The sequence below is a fragment of the Rattus norvegicus genome, chromosome X (assembly GCF_021556685.1).
Source record: "Rattus norvegicus strain SHRSP/BbbUtx chromosome X, alternate assembly SHRSP_T2T, whole genome shotgun sequence".
In the NCBI taxonomy this organism is placed as follows: Eukaryota; Metazoa; Chordata; class Mammalia; order Rodentia; family Muridae; genus Rattus; species Rattus norvegicus.
The window spans coordinates 32,843,226-32,870,000 of NC_141554.1; the positions used below are offsets into that span (position 1 = coordinate 32,843,226).

Sequence of the window (26,775 nt, forward strand, 5' to 3'; positions counted from 1 at the left end):
ACAGATTGACTTAGAGAAATCATTATACCAACCTCATTTTAAATTCCCATCAACTCCTAAGCTCCACACCCCTGGCCATGTTGAACTTTATAAAAAAAATTAACATTTTTTAAAGCCTCCTTTTAAGTTTAAGCCAATTTTTATTAAAATTGTAAGTGATTCCTAGTAAACAAGCAGGTCATTCCAAAGCTGTGATTTCATGCCAGAAATAGTACATGTTGGGATAGCTGCTGGCACAGATAAAGGAAAGAGTCTGTCTGCTCTCTACTATCTGCTTCAGTGTGCTTACTCACAGTCACATCTGCATCAGTTTAGATTCTTAAATCAAGTACATTGCAATGGGTATATAAGGCCAATATCTTTGAGAAGAGGGGGACATAAACATTTTACCATATCCCCTAAATTTTCCTGTAGTCAAGGTATCTGCTTTTTACTGTAGAACACATAATTTTGACATTGGCTCTTTTTCCTAGGCTAGGACTGTATTTTGCCTCCTCAATGAAAAAAACAAACAAACAAACAAACAAAAACAAAACAAAAAAAAAAAAAAAAAAACCCTAGCACAGGGTGCGGTATCACATACCTCTAATCCTAGCACTCTGGAGGCAGAGGCAAGAAGATCTCGGTGAGTTCAAAGCTCTCCTGGTCTATATGGGCATTCCAGGCCAGCCAGTGCTCCATAGATTCTACAACAATCTTTTTCAAACCATACTGGTATGGGGCAGTGAGAGAGCTCGATGAGTAAAGGTGCTTGCCACTAGGCCTGACAACCTGAGTTCAGTACTCGGAAATCACATGGTAGAAAGACAGGTGGTTGTCCTCTGACTTACACACAGAAAGAGCGAGGGAAAGGTGGAGACAGAAAGAGAGACAGAAGAAGGCAGAGGAGGGAGGGAGTGGGGAGTGAGAGAGAAGGAGAAAGAGAGGGGGTAGTAATACAAGGTAATACTAGTACATGGACTGATAAGTCAATTACTTTCCTGGCCGGTAATGGAAGAAACTTTTGGGAGAAGAATTCATTTTGGGATGATGGTCTTTTAATTATATCGTTTCCAATGGGTCATAGCATAAGCATTACCTTCTTGCGCAGGGAAAACAAGTACCAAATGTGTCTCTCAGTTAGACTAACGTTGCATCCTGAGTTACTGATGGGAAAGACTTGCTAAGATGATACACATTACTGAGGCTACCGAGTAGACTGAAATGAGGTCTACTTCTTTTCACAGAAGAGCAGAGTTCTAGTGCATCAGGTTGTGTTTTGTTTTGTTCTGTTTGGGGAACAAGGTCTCAAAACTCTACATAGCACAGAATGACCTTGAACTCCTTATGCACAGCCTCCAACGATATCTCATTTCTCTAGGATGGAATCCAGAGCTTTATGAATTCTAGGAATAAGCCACATGCACTGCCTACGAGCCTAAAAAGATTGTCTGAATGATAGAAAATGTCTCCCAATCACATTTATCTTGTCATTCCGCAGAAGCAGCAAGGAGCTTGTGACTTGACACGTCAATTGTGGCAAATAGCTCAAAGCCTCAACATTTCAGAAAGAGGAAAACCTTTTCATTATAAACTGCTGAACTGTCATTTTCAGCCTGAAGAAGGTCACACCACATCCAACATCCCAAGCTAACAGATGATAGAATAAATTCGGTCATATAGACACTGAAAAGTAAAACTTCCAAAAGCATGCATTACGCGAACAAATTGGTATGCATAGGCTAAATAATACCACAATGGCCTTGGTGCACTGAGCAAGACATACACGATGTATATTTGTATAGATCCAGAACTGAGAGTCTGCAATAATCTCCTTGCCACAAAGCACTTCTGCTGAAACAGCTGAATGGTTCCAGAGGAAGAAAGCATAGAATTTGTTTAAGGCCATCTAAGCATGCCCAGATGGCTTCTGCTCAGCTGGTGATAGTTATCAATTCAGTCATTCTGAAAAAGTGTTGGTAATATCTCTTGCTACCTCTTCTTTTGACATCGTGTGTTCCCTCCCTATAGAAACATGGCACCCCGATATAAAACAAACACCCAGATTCTCTAGACCACTTGACCGAACGATAACGATAACTCATTTTCATGTCATCAACACATGTCATCTTCTCTTCTTTCATTTTCTTGGACACGGTCTCACTGTGTAGCTCTGGTTGTCTTGGAATTTACTATATAAATCAGGCTGGCTATAACTTACAGATATCTGTCTGTCTGTGTCTCAAAATTAATTTAATTTAATTCCAAATTAGAATTAAAGGCGTGTGTCACTCTGCTTGGCTTTCCATGTCATTTTCTTTTAACTCACCTGCATATGCACTCTCACACCGAGTATAAGTCATGTCACATATGTTCAGTATGAGTGTAAGGCATAGCTGCTTTGTCTCTGTAGATAGCTTCAAACTAACTCACACCGTTCTAACTAAATGCTGAGTGGGTATTCCAAGTTTGAAGCCACCACTTGAAGGCATCTACAGGCACCCTTTAGGGAACTGTTCAAGGTGTTTGTTAATAGCATGCCCTGTATCTTGTATTTGTAAGATATTTAAGACCAAAAGAAATGTTTTCAGGGGCTGGAGAGATGGCTCAGCGGTTAAGAGCACCCGACTGCTCTTCCAGAGGTCATGAGTTCAATTCCCAGCAACCACATGGTGGCTCACAACCATCTGTAAAGAGATCTGATGCCCTCTTCTGGTGTATCTGAAGACAGCTACAGTGTACTTATATATAATAAATGAATAAATCTTTAAAAAAAAAAAAGAAATGTTTTCAGCAAAATTCATCAACAGAGCAACTAAAGAATACTAAACAATAAGTGTATTTAAGATTCAGTATACTAAGAGAATCTACACCTAGTCAGATACAGTAGTTTCCTTTGAACTATACCATCTGCAGTCCAAAACTATTAAATGGAAAATTCCAGGTTAGAGAATCTGGGTTCAGTCCCCAGAACCAACATGACAGCTCACAACTGTCTATAACACCAGTTCCAGGGGATCTGATATTCTTTTCTGGACTCTTGGCACCATCAGGCATTCATGTGGTGCACAAACACACATGTAGACAAGACACTCATACACACAAAACATAAATCTCTTTAAATTATGGAAGCAAGCAATACATAATTTTAAGTTGTGTTCTCTTCTCAGTGATATGATGAATTCATGAACTGTTCACTCCATCCTAACCAGGACATCATTTTCACCCTGCATATAATACCAACCTACTATTCACATAGAAACTATCATGGTTATGAGACTGACTACTGGTTATCAAAGTAATTGTGTTAAAATAGCTCTGACTTTTATCTAACAATGCTCCCAATATACAGAAAAAAATGATGCTAGCAGCTCACATATGCCAACCAGAAGCTGAACAGTGTTTCCATTAAAAAGGGAACCTTTCAACTTCATGTATAAAGGTAAGATTTTTTTTTTTGGTTCTTTTTTTTTTCGGAGCTGGGGATCGAACCCAGGGCCTTGCGCTTCCTAGGTAAGCGCTCTACCACTGAGCTAAATCCCCAGCCCCAAGATTTTTTTAACCAAAAACTACAGATTCAATATAATCACATTCAAACCCCACCCCAGCCCATTCTTCACAAAAATTGAAAAAAAAATTCCTAAAATACATATGAAGTTACAAAGGACCATAGATAGCCAAATAATCCTGAGACAAAGAACTGTGCTAAAGAGACTATCATTCCAGATTTCAGAGACATTGTATCAAAGCTGTATGCTATGGACAGGTAAGCAGACATATAGGCTGTAGTGGCTATTCCTGGTTGTCAACTTGACTGTATCTGGAATGAACTACAACCCAGAATTGGAAGGCTCACCTGTGATCCTGATCTTGAGAACTGGAGATTCAAGTTTCCGACCTGTATGGAGATCCTGAGGCAAAGTGGCTATGAATTCCAGGAGACTAAGGCAAGGAGATCTGTGAGTTCAAGGTCATCTGGGCCAAAGGAAATCCTAGATCCTGGCATAGTGGGACACACCTTTAATCTGGGCCATACCTTCTGCTGGAGACCTACATAAGGAAATTGGAAGAAGGAAGACTCTCTTTGCCTGCTTGCCTTGTGGGACTGAGCAACTATTAGATCCTGGAACTTCCATGCACAGCTGCTGCTGACCGTTGTTGGGAATTGGAGTGCAGACTGTAAGTCGTCAACAAACTCCCTTACTATATAAAGACTATCCATTAGTTCTCTGACTCTAGAGAACCCTGACTAATACACAGACCAATGGAATAAAATCAAACACCTAAACATGAGTTCATATATTTTCCGTCAATTAGCACTTAAAAATATGCCAAAACTTTAAGATGGAAAAAAAGAAAGCCTCTTAAACAAAATGCTAGAAAACTGTCTATCTGCAGAGTAATGAAATTAGACCTGTATCTATCTCCTTGCATGGAATTAATTCCAAATTAGTCAAAGACCTAAATGTGAAAGTTAAAACACTGAAACCACTGAAAGAAAACATAGGAGGTTCCCTACATAATATAGACATAAAAAGGGAAGTATTGAATAGAACTCCATTTGCCTAAGAATTAAGGCAAGTGAGACTTCATAAAATTCAAAAAGTTCCTACCAGCTAAAAACACAATCAACCAGGTGAAGAAGTCCACAGAATGGGAGAGAATAATTTTTTAAATGGCTGAGAAATTTCTCAAAAATGTTCACCATTTCTAGTCATTACAGAAGTACAAATCAAAGCAAACATAGATTTCATCTTACCTCAGTCAAAATGGCAATGACCAAAAACAAATGCTGGAAGGAACCATGGAACCCTCATTCATTGTTGGTGGAATTACAAACTGGTCTAGTCACTGTGGAAGTAGATGTGGAGAATTCTCTAAGAGCTAAGCATAAATCTATCATAATACCTATCCATACCATTCTTTGGCATATTCCCAAAAGACTCGACATGACGCTCCATAGCACTGCTGCTATATTCACAGTAGCTAGGGAATTGAGATAGCTTAAATATCATTCACCTGATGAAGGGAAAATGAAAATATGGTGTATATATACTATGGTATAACCATCTAGCCATAAAGAAAAATGAAATTATCAACAATGAACGGAACTAGAAAATATCATATTGAAGAAAGTAACTCAGACCCAGAAAGACAAACATCACATGTTCGCTCGCATTTGAGGTCCCTAGCAACAAATCTTCAGATATGGACACATAACCAGGACTAACTGCAGAGATCAGAAAAGAAAAAAAGAAAACATTGCCTGGGTGAGTCATACTACAGATGATTTGATAGTGAAAATGGGAAAAAATGGGGGTGGGAGGACAAAGTAGAAAATAATAGGATGTCAGAAAAGTCTTTAGGACTCAATCTTAACTATCTACCTAAAACTACCCTAGAATACACCTAAGTCTTTGTGTAAATAAACAAATCGAGTTTAATGAAACTTTTCTATATGGACTTACAATGTTCCCTCCAACAGGCAAAAACCATCTATCAGAAACTCCAACACCACGCAGGAGAAATTCTCTTTAAAGTTGGTGGTCAGGGTTGTTCAAGATGCTCCCCCAAACATTACAGGCAACTGCAATTTGCCCTCGTGGCCCCCTTCCACCCAGCGGTGGAGGTGGAGATAAGTTCCTAGTATTGAAGACACCATGCACTTGAGACACAAGACCCACAGACCCCTGAACTGGAAGCCTCCATAAGAACTATCTCTAGGGAGGGTTTAGAGAGAACATAATCCCTGACTACATTCTACATAGTTGTCCTCATACCCACAGATAAGGGTAGTCTTCACCCCTTATCAAGGAAACTTGTTTTTGCAACAGAAAGAGACTGCTGCAGAAAACTGCAACCAATCAAAATGCAGAGTTGTGCAGTCCAGTCTTAACACTTACTTCTACACTATAGCTCCAATTCAGAAGAGAAGACAGAAGGATTAGAAGAGACAGAAGAATAGGGCGTTTGCTGTCAGACTGTGTCTGTAAGTAATGTAGCACCAAGTGACTGCTTAAATATGAGCTGAACAAGGACAACAGCAATGGACTGGGGAAGGGGAAGCATGAGGCCACAGCCCTACAAAAGGAACTAGATGCAGCTAAGGCACACTGAGTGCCAAGAAAAAGAGATTTCCGCAAGGAAAAGCATACTAATTGGTTATCTAATAACACATAGCCACCCCTGAAATCATACACGCAAGCAGAGTAGACTGAAGAGTAGTATAGACTGAATGAGTTGTACTTATATATTTGAGGAAAAAAATTGTGAGTGTGTGTTTGATTTTTAAAAAGAGACAATCATTTTGAATTTGAAAGAAAGCAAGGAGTGGTTTATGGGAGGGCTTAGAGGGAGGATAAGGAAAGAGAAAATATTTATATTATCGTGAAAAATAAAATACTTTTTTTAAAACAATTAAAAAGAAGAATAGCCAATTTTGATGATTCAATGTTCAGATTGGCCCTCTCACAATCTCCTGCTAATTAGCAGAACAGCAACCAAGCATGCAAGTGCCCATTTGAATCAACTAACAATATTTACTTATATATCCTTAAGTTTGTCACAATTTTCATGTTATCCTAAATCAGATTAGTCATTTTCCATATTTTTAATTCTATATTTTATCTCAATGTTAATATTGGTCCATGCAGTAAAACATATATGTGTTCACTCCATAAAAATATTGGGGACAGGTAGATGGAGATATGGCTCAGAGGTTAAGAGCACATACATAAAGTTAATAAATAAATCTTTTAAAAATGCATATTCTGGGTTGGGGTTTTAGCTCAGTGGTAGAGCACTTGCCTAGCAAGCGCAAGGCCCTGGGTTCGGTCCTCAGCTCCAAAAAAACAAAAAAACAAAAAAAAAGCATATTCTGTGCTAAATCCTTTTGTGTTATATGCACACAAAAAGTTATGCCAGATGAAAAAATGCAGATGCAGAAGGTCACATGTTGTATGATTCCATTTGTATGAAATGGTAGGCACGCATAAACCATTAATGCAAACTAGGTATGTGATTGAGTCTTTTGCTTATTTGCTTCATTGTTTTTCATTTGTTTGGTTTTTGTTTGGTTGGTTTCCAGTGATAAAAACATGGGGCCAGCAAAATGGCTGCATTGGTAAAGATACTGAAGGTCAAGTCTGACTACCTGATTTCAGTCACTTGAAAACCCATGTGGTAAAATGGAAGAACTGACCCCTGCAAATTGAACACTCATCTCCACATGCATATTGTGGCATGTGTGCATTGTGAGCGTGCTCACACACATACAAAGAAATGAGTAAAATCATTTTAAATTCTACGACGTAGTGAGTGCATTTTAAAGTACATAGCATGTGAATTAAAGCTTGACATCAATTCTAACCACCTGATTTCAGTTCCCCCCAAACTGACACAGTACAAGAGAACGGCTGACTCCTGCAAATTATGCTGAAAGGTGCAAATATTTGGTTAAAAGTTATAAACTCCACCCCTGAATAGTACATTTTACAATTTATAGCCCCAAAGTCCAGACAAATTAACCTCCTAATGCATTAAAATGTACAATTCTTGCTATTTGTGAAGAAATGTCAGTACCTTCCATAGACAGGAAAAGAGCCAATGTCTTTTCTAAGCATGTAACATAGTTTATTAACTTTTTGCAACCATTGATTAATTTGCACAACTATTACCTGTTAATTGTGAAAGAAGTAGAATACTAAAAATGCAAAATAGAATTTTGAATTTAACCTGAAGATACTATAATTTAATGAGTGAATATAATTGTTTTGGTATTTCCTTTGATACACACACCCTTCAAACCTTTAAGTGACTCACGTATGAGAAATGGCTTATAGAATTGGTCCCTAGCAATGTGGTGGAAATTTCTAAGTGACTTGTAAGTAGAATGTATTGCTGAGCCTCTTTGAATTTAGACTAGCCTGATGACATCAGAGATAGTTGTGCATATCCAGCCGGTGCCTAAAAAGGTTTAGAGCATCTTGTTTCCCTGTTTCAGTCTTCCATCCAACGTTAGTAGAAGCCAGAGCTTACTTGTTGGAGAATGAAGGACTACATGAAACCAAGGTGCCAGATGAGAACATGTACACCATGAACAAGCATAGAAGAGAAGAGACATTCTGCTGATACCAACTGAAGTACTCCTCCAACCTATAGATTTGTGTATCTAGACAGAAGCAGCATGAGGTCAAGCTTTGTGGTTATTTCTGGCAGCTTTATCAAGGCCAAAGGTAACTGATGCAGTATATACTTTGACCTTGTTGTCTAGTTTCCTAGAAATTGGCTCTAACTAACAAAAAAAAAATTGAGATAGTACTGAACAGCTAGCAGCATCACAGAGAAACTCAAAACCAAGCTTCCCAGAAGCACATTATGTTTGTGAACTGGACATGAAGAAGAACTTGGTCTTCCTCAAGCTTCCATTTGTTTTCAGAGCTTGGAACATAACTGTGAAAAGCAAAGGTGATCTCTGAGAAGGGCAAGGAAGAAGTCTGGCAATAGTGACAAGGACCAGGCAAGGTGTGCAATCGAGACCCACAAAGAAAGGGTGTCCAGAATGGATAGGAGAGGCCAGATTGACAGCCAGGGCAACAGGAAATTAAATGATGAAATCTGTGTTTTGGGAAGAGGGAGCATGGATGACAAGAAAGCACCAGCCAGGAAACTATTTAGGAGGCCCTGGCTGAGAGTTGAAGGGAAAGTAAAGAGGATTAGTGAGCAAAGGCTGAATACAAATCTATTGTGGAAAGGGGACTCACTGTTAGGAGGGCCAATTGAGGATCAATTCTCAAATACCTTTTCAGGGTTCTGAGATTGTGAAAGTGATGGTCGCAGAAAAGTTAATTCAATGACTTAGTTTCCCTTTATGGGAAAAAGATTCACTGGCCATGTTAAACAGTTAGTTTGAAACAATGATGGAAACTGTAAATATTCTGTAGACACGTGAAGATGAGATGCAACTGGGATGGGACACAATAAGTTGTACCTTTCAAGGACAGAAATGATAGTTGAAAGGAAGGAAAACATGATGTAAAGATAGAAGCCAGAGGAACAACATTGTTGAGAAAATCCATTTGTTCCATTTAACTAAAAGTATTTTGACAAACATGAATATCTGATTCAATTCACAAATTCCTGCTGAAAGTACATTATAAACATCTGTTTTGGTATCACTCCACCCTAAACGAGATCTTACGTTAGATGTATCTTCCACAAGGTATTTAGCTCATGAGCATTATACAAAATAATGATGCCAACTTTGACCAAGAGAAATATTTAAGTTAAAATTGAGCTTATTGGTAGCAGCATCAGTATAGTCTTGAAATACAACCAAAGCCAGACCCATTTTTTTTCTTCTGTTTGCACAGCACAGCCTAAACGCCATAGTTTGTTCAGTAGAAACATTAACACAACTGCCGATAATGCTAGCCAATGGTATTTTTCCCCCATGGTACTTATGAAACAGTCCTGGCAAATGAAGGAAAGCAGCACACACTGCTAATATTTTGGTAGAATTATGTGTTTATTCTAGCACTGTTAACAAGAGAGACATATGCACCCAAGGAGCACAGAAGAATGCTGCTGATGTAAATGAATATTTACTCAGCATTCCGTTCTCTTGTCTTTCCAATTGGGAAATGACAAAAAACATTCTGATCATAGAATTCTACTAGCTTAATAAACCAATACATGTAGCACCCTAAGACATGTTGTTGGGAACTAAGGGTAACAGGAAACGACAAAGTGATGGGTTAAAAAGAGAAGAAAAAACCTTTTTCATTGAAACAGGGAGAAGGGCATGCAAATCCAGAATTTTTTTAAAAAAGAATATTTTCAAATAGTTACTTAAGTCAGCTGGTCATAGCTTGCATAACTATAAACTGTTTTCTTTCCTTTAGCTACATGCCCATGCCTTCAATACTATACCTTCCCAACAAGCATATAGCCATGCTACCTGGCACACAGCAGAGCAAGATGATGACTCTCCTTGGACTGAAAACATCACCATGATCAGAAGCATCAATTTTTACTAAACTTGATAAACAGTTACACTGTTATTCAAGTGACATTTTTGTGTATTCTTCACATCATTCTAGTCTAATCATGGAGCATAAAATCAGAAAGAAAGAAAGAAAGAAAGAAAGAAAGAAAGAAAGAAAGAAAGAAAGAAAAAACAAGAAAAAAAGGAGAGAATAAAGGGACATTCTTCTAAACAACCAGCCAAATGCTTTTCAAGGATGTCAAAATCATAAAAGACAAAGACTGATTGGAGGAGACAAAGAAGCCATATGAATCAGAAGCAACCTGGGGTTCAGGACTTTATCCTGGAGCAGAAAAGGGATGATAATAGGATGACTGAGAAAATCCAAGTAAATTATGCATTTGAGTAACATATCACACACACACACACACACACACACACACACACACAGAGAGAGAGAGAGAGAGAGAGAGAGAGAGAGAGAGAGAGAGAGACTTAAACATGTGCTCAGAGCAATCTTTGGGGAGGAGATGGAATAGTTCTAAGGATTAGCAGCTTTGCACAATGATACTTTATGATAAACAAGTCCTGCCTGAGATACAGGCACTGTCAACTGAAGAATATGCTGAAATTCTCGAAAAGACAAAAAGAAATCAATTAAAGCTAAAGCTATCATTAAATGAGCAACTGCTCCACAGAGAGCTGTTAAAAGAATCATTTTATTTTTATTTATGTATGTGTGAATCTCTCTCTCTCTCTCTCTCTCTCTCTCTCTCTCTCTCTCTCTCTCTCTCTCTCTGTGTGTGTGTGTGTGTGTGTGTGTGTGTGTGTGTGTGTGTGTGACAGATTGCATATGCCTGGAGTTCAGGGCAGTTGTGCGTTACTCAGTATAGAGCTAGGAAATAAAATTAGATACTCTAACAGCAGTCCCAAGACTCAGAGTCTTAATTACTTCTTCGTTGCAATTCTATAACTAAAGAATGTCTTATTTTTCAATTTATTTATGGACACAGACATCTGACAAAAATCAGATAGCATTCATTGTAATACAACTGGAAATGCAGAACTCCAGCTTTAAATTTTAAATACAGAGGAAAAACTGCACTGCATTGTAGTTCCTCAACTACTACATCTTTCCAACAATTTACGAAACCAAAATTGTATCTTGCTGTAGTGATTTACATTTACATTGTGGCTTTTTCACCCCAGAAATATGATAAAATGTACTTGTATCTCCCTACAAAAACAATTCAGAATAAATTCTAGTAAGTAATTGAAGCAGACACTTCTACAGAACTTCTCATACTTCATTCTTCCCGACGACACTATCCGACTGATTTCATGACTGTTTATAACGTCAGTGCAGTTATATCCCCCTTGCACAGTTAATAGGTTGAGCGAATTGAAATTTGGAATTCATACATAGTGACACTGGAATTTGACCCAGAGCTAGACATCTCTATTTTGCCTATTTGCTATGCTCTTGGTTCGTGAGGATTTTGAGTAACTACTTCTAGATGCTGTTATTTGCATCACAGTTAGTTATATGCTAACTGTGCAGAGCGGCTTTGTACAAGCTCAGGCAGATCTCGTGCTGCTAGTGATCCCTCAGTAATGCACATCCTATCATGTGCCTCCAAGTGCAGGCTAGTCAATGCCAACCCACAGCAGGTAGAAACCACTGCAGACATACTCCAGTGTCACCTTGTTTAGCTTCCAGCAGCTAACAGAAAAAGGTATTTCTCAGTCCCCCTATCAAAAGGTAGAATCCATTTCTCTTGACTTTGTGTTGCCTAATCCTGTCATTCTCTTTGACCAAATAACTGGGATTAGTCATACGGTAAGTAAACCCAAGGCCTATGGAGAAACAGTCAGATACCAGACAGTAAACCGAACCACAGTGAACTTGCCACACATCCCAGATCCAAGCAGTAAGTAGGCAAGTGGATGTGTCCAGCTCACACCACTGAAAACAGAACCCCCCAGTTAAGCTAGAATCTAATTTCTGACACACATATGTCCATGCTACTGAGGTCTGGGCAAATCTGTAAAGCAATCTATGGCAGTAGCTCTCAATTGTCTAATGCTGCAACCCTTTAATACAGATCCTATATTGTGGTGACTCCCAAGCATAAATTTGTTTTCATTGTTACTTCAAAAGCCTAATTTTGCTCCTGTTATGTATTGTAATGTAAATATCTTATAGTCAGGATATCTGACGTATAACCCCTATGAAAGGTTCATTCAGTCTCTAAAGGGGTCAGAGCCCACAGGTTGAAAACTGCTCGTCTGTGGAAATAGCTAACTGAAACAAAGGTGGATCTATACTTCCCAGTGTTTCTGGTGGAACTTTAGCCATCCCCCTGCCCACAGCTACACCTGTTGTGGCAGAGCTTCATGATGACATTTCCTTCCTTTTTGCTTCAATCTGTCTTCTTCCTTCCTGCTTCCTGATGTCACCTTCCAACTCCACTGCATTCACCCACATCCTGTCTTTGAGGAAATTCGAATGAAGACACAGATCTTTGGCTGCTACAGTTTTGCATAATTTTAAAAAAATCTATCTTCATCGAATAGGTTATCCCAATTGTTCCCAATATAACCAGACTTACATTTTTATTTCTAAACCATAGTGTTTCTGCAAAGTTCGAAATTGTGCATATATTAAATAAAACATATTTTTAAAAAGTTGCACATATATCTAAAAATGGCAAAATGACACTGGTAATTGTGATGGCAAGCTTTGCACAGAGTCCTTGTGAGTACAATGAAAATATTAAACTTTTTGTGCTGTAAAAATATCTCATTGACACATTCAACTAATGAAAGGAATCTTTGTGTACTATGCTAATTTTCTTTTTAATTTTCCAACTTTCTTGTCCAATGAACTTGTCTATAAATTCATTGTATAGAATGGTTTTAGATTCAGTCAATGAACATTCATGTGAGCTATAATCTACCATATCTTTGTATAATTTAGGAAGCTAATGAGAATGAGACACAGAGCAGAATTTTAAATATTTTTCTATGAAAAGGGCACTTTTGAATGAGAAAAAAATAAAACTACCATGATTCGTTAACTCCCCTGCATCTAGCTGCCACCAAAGAGAACCAAGTATATATTAATATTTAAAAGAGGAACAAATTATTCTGCCTTTTTAAAACTCATAACTCTGAATGAGCAATTTCAACTTAAAAACACTGATCGTGAACCTAAATACTTCGTCATTTCTCTAATCTTTTCACCATATGAGAAAAAGTAATATAGGTCTAGGGATGCATATCAGTTGGTAGAATGCTTGCCTAGCATTTCTGAATCTTAAGGTTCCATCTCCAGCCCTGCACAGGCCAGATATAGTAGCTCATGCTTGTAATTCCAGGACTAGAGAAGTAGATATAAGAGAATCAGAAATTAAAGGCCAGATGTTCAAGATCATCCTTGGCTATGTAGCAAATTACAGGGCTGACTAGGGTACAGGAAGTTATACATGGAGAATGAAAAAACACAACTCTCTTAAATTTTAACAAGTTAAATTTAGAAGATTAGGGCTGGGATATACAGACTTCTTTCCTAGTATGCATGAGGCCCTGGGTTCAATTGCAAGCACTGCTAATAATAAATCAATAAACAAATCAAGGAACAATTATTGCAGCAGAATAGCAAATATATTTGCTGAGTGTAAGCCTCAGAATGTCTAGACCAATGGTGACCTTCAAGTTTGAGAACCATCTCTATGCTACCTTTTGTGTCTATTCTTTCAGTATTTTGACAAACAAGCACATTCTGACCATCCAGTTTATTGAGCGAGTGTATTAGTGTTAAAACCAGACTCTGCCCACCTATTTATAGGTTTGCTAAGACCAAGAGCAGTGCTCTCATAAAATGTGAATGCTGTATTTTTCATTGAACTTTCTAATTGAAAGAAGTCTGACTCATGATGTTGACTCCAAGAACTTCAAGATACTCAGTTTTGATCTTGCATTTCTATAAATACTTTGCAAAATGTCTTTGGATCAATATTTTTCAGTTTCAAGTTTTCTTCAATTCTAGTTTTAATAAAGTCATGAAAGGACACTGGACAAAGCCCTCGTTTGATGCTCCCCAACCTGTATGTACTTCCTAATAATAATAATAATAATAATAATAATAATAATAATAATAGATTAGTGGTTAGTTATATAACAGGAGAGATAGAATTTGTAGCATGATGAAAGTCACAAGAGAACTGTTGTGGTAGCTTAAACGAGAAGTAAACCCCATAGGCTTAAGCCTCTGAAAACTTGGTCCCGCACTGCATGAGACTGTTTGGGGAGGTTGTGCCAAAGTGCAGCCTGAATGGAGGAAGTGCATTTTTGGAAGCAGGGTTTGGGAGCTGAAAGCCTTAACTCACTTCCAGTTCATTCCCTGTGGTTTATTCATAGATGAAGATGTGATCAATTGTGCCCTGCCTACCTGCTGTCATACTTTCTGCCATGATTAGCTTTTATCCTTCTGGAATTGTAAGCCCATGGAAAACTCTTCCTTATACAAATTACTTTTGGTCAGAGTGTTCTATCACAACCACAGACAAATAACTAATACAACTGCCCTTTCAACACAATACCAGGAAATAGATCTGTGTGCATTACCATCTAAAATGCCAGGACAAATACAAAGTTCTTCATCTTGGCTGTCAATTAGGAGGAATAAAGTTAAAATTTAATTTAAAATTTAAAAATTAAAATAAAAATTTAATTTTTAATTTAAAATTTAATTTCATGCCATAGATGAAATTTAAGTATCACATAGATTTCTGGACAGGATAGAAGACCTTTAAGGACTTTCCACTCAAGTAGAGAATACTAAAATCTGCCTAGAAATGCTAATAGAAATAACAGTCAGACTTTTTGTAAACAATTGTCTTGCATATATCATCTAATTTCTTCCAAGACTTATTTTTTCAGACAAAACACATGATAATCAGACATTGAGAAGCTGTCAGTGTTCACATACCTGACCTTAAGATCAAGGCTTTCTGCTATAACATAATACGAATTTGATACCCAGGACCTTCTACCACTTCGTATGAACACCCAATTGGCCCAAATATAATAATTCTTTTATCATTGCCATTATTATTATTATTATAAATTATTTTTATTTATTCTGTTATACAATACATCCTGAATGCAATTTCCCTTCCATCTACACCTCCAAGCCCCCTCTCACCTTCCCTTTCCCCAAGATCCATCCCTCTTCTGCTGTTTCCCTTCTGAAAAGATCAGACCTCCGAGGGATATCAACTGAATACGACATAAATTACAATAACACTAGGCCTCATATCACGGCTGGATGAAGCAACCCAGTAGGAGGACTTTAAGTACCACATCTGTGTACAGAGACAGTCTCAGCTGAGTGAATCTGCCTGCCTTGTTATTCTAGAGAGATGTTGGTAAGATGAGTTTTAAAAAAAAGTCAGCTTCATCTCATGTGATCATCATAGAATAACGAAATGTGAACAGAGTAGCCTTGAAGAGAAAAGCACATTGCCATTTCCAGCTAGAGCTGCTTTGACTATTCTCCACTTTCCAACCTTTGAAGTATAGTTCATGCAAACAAATGTCCAATGAGATAAGGTTTCTGTGTGTTGGAATGAAGGCTGCCCCTTGGCCTATTGGCATGTGTTGGGTTACACCAAATCCACAGTGCAAGTGTGTCAAATTCCTGTGTTCCAACGCACTAAGCCAAAATGCCTGGGGTGACAGCTTGTTCTTGCTCCAGTGCTGACCATGAAAACTGTACCTTACTTACCAACTTATAAAATGAATTTCTAATCAACTTCTGCAATTATCCTATGCAGCTGTACCCCCTCACTCATCTGTTGATTACTACCTCTTCTACAGTCGTGATGGCAAGACCAAATTCTCAGCGCATGAAGTAGACATAAATTTATTTTTACTAAATCAACTCCTTAGAGCTTATCCTACAGTTTGTTGTTTATTTGGGGGAGGGGGGGTGTTCTTAATGTTATTGCTTTGATTCCAAGCTGTGTGGGTAGGTACACCTTTCATTATATTTTATTTTGGCTTGTTTTCCTTCCTGTGTCCTGGTCATTGGATTTGAATCCAGGCCTTTTGGGTCTATCCACTTCTTTCCTTCTCTGGTTTCCTCCATCCATGCTGATAGCATCACTGTCCCCAAGAGTTCCCGGTGCTCACTCTCCAAACCCTACAAATACTAATTTCCCGTTCACTTACCACTATTATCATTATCCATCAACTTTCATTCAACTGCATTCAACAAAGAACCAATGTAAAGTTTCAACTGGAGAAGAATTGGACTTTGTTCAAAACCCAAAATACCAGGCAACCAAATCCAAGATTCCCCTGGCTCAAGACATTAGCTAAAGCAGATGTCTTACTGTAATAAAGCTTAAGTTGTCAAAGCTTTTGTCACCTAAGGCTCCTCCTTTCCCTTCTCCTCTATATCTTGTTCTCAGAGTACTTGCTGCTACAACGGAAAGATGAAGTTATCAAAGGTGCAACCTGAGAATCGATCCAATTCACACTTCAGCTCTTGTTTCCATGAGTAAGACAGAGCTACAGCCAAAAAAAAAAAAAAAACCAACAACAACAAAGAAAAAACAACAAAGAAAAAAAACATTATTTTGTTGTTCCTAAAGGCAACAAAACTCAGTGCACTCCACCTCTCCAAAGATTTCCTGGGCTCAGTGTTCTGCTCTTGGGTCCATCAACATGATTACTTAAGAAGTGGCTGGTTCTCAAATTCCTTTTTGTTCTAATACTTCCTGAATGTCGTTGGCTGTTTAATAGCTCTGATGAGGTATAGCCAGGATCATTTTTACGGTTGCATGTAGTTGTGGTGCTTTTTTGACAAAGAGCTGGCATTTCTGAAAAGCAATCATTTTAATAGCCTCTCTGTGCTGGTTCCAATGTTAATAAGAAGTGTGTAGAATTTCCATGGTAACCAATCTCAGAAAATCCCAGAGGTAGCTGCTCACTCCTCTACTGAATCTTCCAAAGCTGTTACTACTTCCCTTATGGAATCTTCAAAGAAAGGATGCAAAACACTGTTCTCCTACACTTGTGTTTATTCTTATTGCAAAGGCGACATAGCAGCAAAGCTTAGTGTGTTTTCTGGAAATAATGAGAATCTTCCCTTTTTCTTTGGCTGAAGTCAGTTCACAGATCAGATCATTAGACCTTCTAAAGTGCACATTGGTGATGATTTTCATTTTATCATCAAGGTTGTATAATCATCACCTGTATCAAGCTTGAGATCACATTCATTAGCCTACAAAAGAGATACCCATTAAAAATCAATCTTCAGGGGCTGGGGATTTAGCTCAGTGGTAGAGCGCTTACCTAGGAAGCACAAGGCCCTGGGTTCGGTCCCCAGCTCCGGAAAAAAAAAAATCAATCTTCACTGCCTCCCCCACTCCCCCCAACCCCCACCCTACACCCCCCACTTGTCAATTTCTGACCACTACTAATCTACTTTCTACCTGTATTTGCCTATTTTGGATCATCCATCTATATACAATCACACACCCAGTGATCTTTTGCAGTGAACTCCTTCTTTCCCACAATGTTTTCAAGACACAGTCCTGTGTAGCATGCATCAGTACTTCGTGTACTTTGTTACCAAATAATCTCCTTCTGTGTGACTAGGCCATGTTTTGTTTTCCATTCATCGAGCAGCTGATAAATGGTTGGCTTGCTTCCATCATTCTACTCATATGAATAACACTGCTCTGACACACAAGCATACAGTGTGGATGGGACATGTTTTCATTTCTCTTGGGTACATAACCAGGAGCAAATTGCCGAGTCATAGCTTAATGCTCTCTGACACGTTTAACAACTGTCAAATGACTATAAAAACTACTGCGTCATTCTACATTTCTGCTAGTGGCACAAGAGCATGATAATTTTTTTCACATCTTGACAACAGTTCCTCATTTCAATCTTATAATAGTCTTGATTTGCATCACCCTAATGGCTAATGAAAACATCAGTTTTTACCAGATGGAATAATAATTAATTTCAATGTTTACACACTCCATTCCAGGTGTCTCTTCCATATTATGACATTTGTAATCATAACCGCACTCTATGTAAGTAATGGTTTAGTACAGATGCAGTAAATTTTAGAATACGATGTAATGTTCCCAAAAGCATGCCTCCAGGATCTAGGAGATTCACTGTCAACACAGACTTTCTTAGCCCTTGAGCATATTTTGCTATGAACCATAATCAGGAGTTTACCATAAAAAATAAGTTCATAGTTTTACAAATTCTGATTATATTAGGAAATACATCAGAGTCTAAGTTTATTCATCTGACCATTGTAACCAATTGATCCATACAGCAAAATTATAGACTTCTCAGATAGACCTGGAATTAAGTTACCAAAAATCAAAGGATATACAACATATATAACATCTTCAGTGAACTATCAGTTTGTCTTAGAGTTTCCATTGCTGTGAACAGACACCATGACCAAGGCAACTCTAATAAGGGACAACATTTAATTGGGGCCAACCTACAACTTCAGAAGTTCACTTCATTATCATCATGATAGGAAGCATGGCAGCAACCAGGCAGGCACGGTATTGGAGAAGAAGCCAAGATTTCTACATCTTTTTCCAGAAGAAAACTACTCTCTTTCAGACAGCTCAGAGAAGGATCTCAAAACCCACCCCCACAGTGACACACTTCCTCCAACAATGCCACACCTACTCTAACATGGCCATACATCCTAATAGTGCCACTCCCTGGGTTAAGCATATCCAAACCACCACACTGTTAAATGATGAAATCAATATTATGGAGCTCAAAGTCCAACCAGACCTATCCATCTTTCTACTCCAGGCAAATTTCTCTAGGTCTCTCAAGCATAATATACTCCCTCATTTTATGCTTCTGTATGGTAATTCTTCTGCACACAGGTACACTGACATGTGAAAGTCAGAGAACAACCTCCATGACAGCATCAAGAATGACACTCATCGTGTTAACACAGGGATTCTTACTGGCCTACAGCTCACCAATTGGGCTAGTCTGACTACCCAGGAAACCCAGTCATCCCCCCGTGTCTCCACCTTCCCAGTGTTTGGATTAGAGGCACAAACCACTCCATTATTGGATATGTTTTATTTATATTCCAAACATTATCCCATTTCCTTGTTTTCCATCCACAAACACCCTATCCCATCCCTCCTCTGCCTTCTTCTATGAGGGTGCTGCCCCTCCCCAACCACCCACCCCTTCCTGCCTCCCTACCCTGACATTCCACTATACTTGTCAGGACCAAGGGCTTCTCCTCCCATTGGTGCCCAACAAGGCCATCCTCTGCTACATACGCAGCTGGAGTCATGGGTCTATCCATGTGTACTCTTTGGATGGTAGTTTAGTCCCTGGGAGCTCTAGGTTAGTTGGTATTGTTGTTCTTTTGGAGTTGCAAACCCCTTCAGCTCCCCCAATCCTTTCTCTACCTCCTCCAATGGGGACCCTGTTCTCAGTTCAATGGTTTTCTGTGAGCATTTGCCTCTGTATTTGTCACGCTCTGGCACAGCCTCTCAGGAGGACAGCTATATCAGGCTCCTGTCAGCATGCACTTCTTGGCATCAGCAATATTGTCTGGGTTTGATGACTGTATGTATATGGGATGGATCCCCAGGTGGGGCAGTCTCTGGATGGCCTTTCCTTCAGTCTCTGCTCCACACTTGGTCTCCATATCCCCACCTATGAATATTTTTGTACCCCCTTTTAAGAAGGATGGAAGCATCCACACATTGGTCAACCTTCTTCTTCTTGAGCTCCATGTGGTCTGTTCCATTTAGCATTTTCATGTGTGTTCTGAACATTCAAACTCAGGTTCAGATGCTTAAGAGGTATGAGTTTTATAGACTAACTGAGGTATCTTCCCAGCCCTATGTTCCGTCTCAAACAGAGCCTTCTCTGGGATGTTTTACTTGATGCATTCCAGGCCACCTTAGACCCCATGTCCATTTGATAACACTTCCGTGACAAATTATCACAAACACATACATTTTCCAAACTTTTGGGAGCAGGGTTAGGAAGATGAAGGTATCTATAAAGTTGTGTACTTAGGACAGGGAGTTCTAGAGGAGAAATTGTATCTTTGTATTTTCCAGCTTCTGGAAGCTGGTACATTCCATGGCTCACGCTTCTTTTTCCATCTTCAAAGCTAGTAGTGTGGCATTTTCAAAATCTCTCCCTCCTCTCCTCCTCCTTCCTTTCTTTTTCTCCCCCCACTTCTGCTCCTTCCCCTTCCCCTAGAACTTAACCCTTCTGATCCCCTCTTATGAGGAAATATGATTGTATTCACCCTACTAATATACCCCACAATAGTCTCACACTAACAAAGTCTTTTGCCATGTAAGCTGGCATATATATATATATATATATATATATATATATATACATTTAGAGATTAAGATATGGATACAGACATCTTTGGGTTGTCGTTATTTAATCTGCCACAGTCTCCCTGTCATAATGGCTCAGCACACTAAATGACTGTAGAGATGTATTCAATGACCACTGCTGCCTCCACATGCTATAAGTACTGTACAGAGCAAGGCTTGTGTGTCCCGTATATTTTCCCAAGATCCACTACATAGCTGACCGTGAATACATTTTAATGAGGCCCTAAGTGACCATTTTGGTTTTGTTAGAACAGAGTTGCTGAAGGAGAGCTAAGACTATTTTGTAAAAAGGCACTAAAAGGACTAGCTGAGTAGTTCGGATTATCAGGAGCAGTGACACGTGGGTTTTGGTTTGTTGTTTTTTGCTTTTTGTTTTTTAATTCCAGCACTTGGGAGGCAGGGGTGATGTATCTCTTTGATCCAAGCTAGCCAAGGATACACAGTGAGAGATTGTCTCTATAGCTCCATTCCATACACACTGAGCTCTGTCAAATGTGCCTCATGAGAGACCAACATGATTATAATGGTGTTATTGGTCTAAGAAATCAAAATAAGAACAGATTCAACTGAAGGCAAGATGAACAAGCAGGAGGACACCATGGCAAGGGAGTTTGGAGGGGGGAGACAGAAAAAAAAGCAGTGACAATAAGAATAAAAAGCCTGAGAAAGATATAAAGAGTCTCTTTAGATATCCTCACACTTCCTTCATATCTTTTTTACAATGAGAGAAGTAAGAATTTCAAGATTTGAGGAGAGGAGAGGAGAGGCGAAGAGAGGGGAAGAGAAGGGAAGGGAGAGAAGGAAGGGGGAGGGGATAAAGGGGGAAGAGAGAAGAAGAGGGAGGAAGAGAAAATTGAAAAGTTATTAAAGACCTCCTGGCCTTGTAACCATATGCAATCAGGAAAGTGTTAGTGGCAACCAAAATAACTGACAGAGATAAGAGACTGTGTTCAGAGGAAAGAAATCTATCATTCTGCTCCAGGTTGAGCCATTCAGGGCTCATCCTGAGAAAATTTCTCTTGGGAAATTTCTCTTGGGAAATCAGAAAATGTACGCCACATGCTTGCAGCAATGAGCACCCTTGGGTGATCTAAAACTCTGGAACATAAGGTAGTTTTAGGAATATAAAGATGAATGGGAGTTCGGCTTTCAGGCACTTCAACAGCTGCAAGAAAACAACTGGCTAAAATGGAGGGTAAGAAATACAGAAGTTTTTAAAGTAATGGGTATATGTCAACTCTCATTTGTTTACAGGATGCTTGGCATGATAGTCCCATGTACCCCACCCCTGAGTACCTACTTCTGCTTGTTTTACATTTCTATACATGTTTCCCTAGATATCAGAGTTATGCCTCTAAAATATTCACTTATTTGTGTTATACCCTCAGGCTTCCAAACTCCCAAGTTCCCCCATTCTCCTCCACAGCAGAGTCCCTCAGCTATCTTTGAGTGGTGATTCTTACTGATAGGATTTCCCTGAACACTGCAGGGTGTTTGGCCACTTCCCTGGCTTCCTAAATAGTTGTCCCTAGCAGAAAGCACCCTGTAGCAGACATCATAATGTCCTGCCAGAGATGCTCATGTTTAAATTCCTGGAACCTCTTAGTACATCATAGAAAAGAATTCAAGTTTCAAAAGCAATTAAAGTTTGCTGATCAGATGTCCTTAAAATAGTGAGATTACCCTGGATTACCGGGATGATCCCAATGTAAGCGTAAGTATTTTGAAGAACGTCAGATGGAGAAATGACTAGAGAAGAAGGATCAAAAAGATAACCACATGGCTAGCTTTGAAGATAAAGGGGGAAGTGCTGTTGGGAAAGGAAAGGCTGCAGATCTTAGCAGGCTTTAGAAAGAACACAGCTCCACAGGCATCTTAAATGTAGTGGGATTCATGAGAACTGATCTCTAGAAAGAGAATAGATTTATACTGCTTTAAGCCACTAAATTTGTGATCAGGAAACTGATACAGCAGCACTACTAGATATAACATCCCAAACATCTTTATGATTTTCCAACTGTCTCTTGAGGACAAATCCACTGCTAGGTTAAGAGTCCCTGGTGTTTAATTTTAGCTGCCAGGACAAGGAACTGAGATGTATGTTTTACGTGTCAAAACAAAACTTAGCCTACAGGTTCTCCCAGCATCTCTTAGTTTTTTCCTGGCATACCCTGCCCCTAACCCTGAACTTTCCAGACCAGAAGCTGGGGCTGCCTGTCCCCCCAGAGGCTTTTCCCTATATAATCCAGATATTTTGTTTTCTCCTTCTTCTTCTTCTTCTTCTTCTTCTTCTTCTTCTTCTTCTTCTTCTTCTTCTTCTTCTTCTTCTTCTTCTTCTTCTTCTTCTTCTCCCTCCCTCCCTCCCTCCCTCCCTCCCTCCCTCCCCCCTCTCTCTCTCATGTTTTCCCCATGGTGACTTCCCTGGTCTCAGTCACTGGGGCCAGTGAACTCACCAGCATGAGAGCAACTTCCCAATAAACCCGCCTTTAATATAATCTAATCTATCTTGAATTGGCTCATTTCACCATTGATGAAGAAATAAGCTATCACCTGGTTCTAAATAATGGATTCCAAATTCCTCAGACTCACATTTCGGGGCTTGTAGTGATAAACACTACCCTGCCTGTTGAACAAGAGCACCCAAGAGATAATCAGATACTACCACTCCACCTAACTGCTCATTTAACCAACAGGCTACATCATTTCACATCTTTGCACTTCTGGGAGAGAATAGAAAACATGCTTTGACTCTCATGCCATTTTTATCTATGCTTATAGGTTTTCTTCCGCAATGTGCCTGATTTCTGTTTTCAACACATTGCTATATCAAAAGCTGTCATTGCTACATGTACTAGGTTGGAGGTACCCTAGCCACCCCATCTCAAACATATTATTGCATTTAACTCATTCTTTTTCCTGAAACTCTGGTGTTACCAATGCCTTTGTGCCAATGCATTCTCACTTTTTTCTTCTGCAGGAAAAAAATCCACCCCCACCCCCAGAAGCTGATGAGATGGCTTACCATTCAAGTGTGAGAACCTCAGTTTAAATGCCCAAGACACACATAAGTCTGGTCATTGCACCATGCATCTATAATCTCATACTTTAAAATAGGAGGTAGGGAGGGGAGAATTCAAAGCTCTCAGTCCACCCAGAGTGGCCTATGGACTACAAACAAACACACAACTAAACAAAATACCCTGCTTCAAACAAGGTGAAAGGTAAAAACCAACATCTGAGGTTGTTTTGTAACAGCCACATACATACACCTCACATAGACACACAAATACATGCAAGAAATGACTTTACATCTTCTTGTAAGTTATGTTTATGTCATATTTAAAGATCAAATTCAACTGTTCTCAAAAGAGTGAAAACCTCCAACACCCTGCCCAAAAGACAGTGAATCAATTCTGGCCGCTCATAATGCTAATCTTTTTATACCATGCCCTCATTAAGAACTGACCCCATATTGGTAATTCTCTGTACTTTTGGTATGGAGAGAAGTAAGTGTCTTCAACAGAAAGGAAGAAAAAAATTGGAAGCCATAGCTACAGAAATTATTGGGATTCTGAGTTACCCAGGCTGGCAAATATCCAGTAACATATGGGCACAATTTCAAGTCTGGTTCGCAAGAATCAAGGGGATTCCAAGTTTGAAGGAACAGGTGGTATTCTCCTATCAGAGTTAGGGGCAGAGTTTGGCTGCTAAAGAACACAAGTTTGCAAACATGTGTTGATTGCATCACCATACTGTGTGACCATGCATCTGACTTGGGTAAAACAATCCTGACGCACATAATAAGAGAATGTTAACAAAGTCATTCCTGATTTTGTCTAATACCTCTCAGGTTTAGACCAAAAACATGCATTGGTGAGCACTGAGTTACCACAAGAATAGAATTGTGGGCATTTATGAGCATCTTGAGAGTGGAAACTGTTGTGTGCCCGATTTGGTTTAAAACCACAGTCTTTTGCAAATGGATATGGGCCATCACTTCCTAAACGCAAAGGGATGTGATCCATAGCTTATTAAACCTGAAAATAAATTCTCAAATATTCATGTGTACTTAGGGGAGTAGATACATGTATATGAAGATACTATAAGAGATATGTGAAGTCTGCAAATATGGCTCCAGGTGACATCTTTGTGGATTAAGAAGCAGAAGAAGGCACCAGGGATAAATTAGATTAGATCACCACCCTTCTGTAGGTATTTGCTAGGTACCCAGCCTGGGGTGTAACACTCAACCTCACAAATGCAGTGGTCCTCAGCTAGAGTGGGTCTGCCCCTAGAAAGTATTTGGACTGATCAACAGTTTTTTGTTGTCATGCTGGAATAAAGAGGTGCTTGGATGGCCAGTTTTATGTAAACTTGACAAAATCTAGAGGTGTCTGAAAGGAGAGAATATCAGTTGAGAAAATGCCTCCACAAGATCCAACTGTAAGGCATTTTCTTGATTAGTGATTGATGGGGGAGAAACCAATCCTTTGTAAGTAGTGCCATCCTTGGACTGGTAGTCCAGGGTCTATAAAGGAAAATCATGTTAACCATTGCAAGGAGCAGGGTAGTAAGCAGCATCCCTCCATAGCTTCTGCATCAATCAGTTCCTGTCTCCAGGTTCCTCTACTGTTTGAGTTCTTGTCCTGACGACTCAGTGATAGACTACAATGTAGCAGTATAAACTGAAATAAACCCTCTTCTCCTCAACTTGCTTTTTGCTCAGTGTTTCATCACAATACTCTTCCCCAAACTAAGACAGGTGCTCCAGGGCACAGAGTGGGCAGAGGACAGGGATACTGCACAACACTGCAACACCCATAGCAGAGAACCACTGCACCTCAAATAGCAATAGCGCTAAAGTTGAGAAACCAGGAAAGTGCAAGAACCAAGTATGAGTGAACCAAAGCTCTCTGAAGCCTGTGGGTAACTATGCAGAGTGCCCACTTGCTGGGCTTTTACCATCGTTATTAAACTTTCTCTCTTGAGACAAAGGACACAACTTGCTTACAAGGAAAAAAGACAGGCAGTGCCCAATGGGATGAATTTTCCTGGGGTTTGAAAGGGTTCCAGGACATTCAACCTTTGAAAGGTAACCCAGACCATTAAATTTCAGATCTAGGGGTTATATTAGGATAGCTTGACCTCTACTGAGCCTAACCAGCATTGGACTTACATGCCAGGATTCTACCAACCACCCCATACATGCCTCAAGCATGAAAGGATTCCCACCCCTACCTTCCTACACACTTAAACCTTTTATGAGAAAAGTTTGTTCTTTTTCTCTATGGCAATATATCCAGTTTTCACCGCCACAACAGGGTGAATGTTATGGTAAATGAGTTTGGTGTAGAGTGCATACACACTCTGAAATGGACAGAAGCATCCACTATTGCTGCAGCTCAAATTCTTGTTCACTGAACAGGAGTTGTTAACAGATAAGAATGTCAGCAAATATCTAATCTTAAATGTTGGTTTGCTTTTGATAGCTCTCCTTTCCCCCTTCTCTCTCCCTCCCTCCTCCTTTCTGTTCCTTCTATAAGATTCATCTGCTAATGTGTGTTTGTGAACCTGAAAAAGAATGTAGCCTCTCTTCTTCCCAAATACCAAGCCAGTTATTTTGGGTGTAATGCGCCTCAACTTTTCTTTTCCCTGACTATCTCCATGATCCAGTCAGCAATGTATTTGCTCACTTTTCATAATCTCTACGTCATGCAGCAGCAACAGTTACTTTAACTCAGTCTCTAACATTAACAGTGTATGGTGTTATTATTTGTGATCAATAATGCTAATTTTGTAGGGTAATATAGTAAAAGTGCAATCTAGCAGTTATCTTATGCTACCAGAGCGGAGAGGCTATTTTCAAACTGTTTGGCTTGGTTGTGTTTCCTTTATTTAACCTAAATCTCCAGCAATTACATAGTATTTCATTTCATTTCTGTAATGCTAACTGAGCTTTAAGATATTTAATTACAATTGATGAGATCTCCCTTCCTTTATGGAAACAAATCCCCGGCAATCCTATAGAGCTTGTGGACTAAACTGGGAAGGAGTTGGTCATTTTTTAACCAACTACTATTTATTCTCTAAAAGTATGTTGCCTTCCAAGTCCCCATCAACCACAGTTTCCCAATGGCTCTATTCCCCCATTCAGAACCAGAGAGCAAACATTTGAAGGAAATCAGATAGCTCCCTCTGAGTTCCCTATTTATTATTGACTCCTGATTCGTGTCTATTCTAGTAACTCCTAATTGTCCTTAGTGGAATTTGGGCGGATTTCCATGATATTTCAGACTAAGCACCAAAAGTATTCAACACCATAGATTTCTAAAATTACACCTTTAGGGAAAAGAAATC

General features: G+C 39.2%; 1 protein-coding gene across 3 annotated transcripts in view; it reads right to left on the reverse strand.

Moving 5' to 3' along the window:
• Arhgap6 (Rho GTPase activating protein 6) overlaps positions 1-26,775 on the reverse strand; it is a 533,690-nt gene that overhangs the window by 504,813 nt on the left and 2,102 nt on the right. The window lies entirely within an intron of this gene.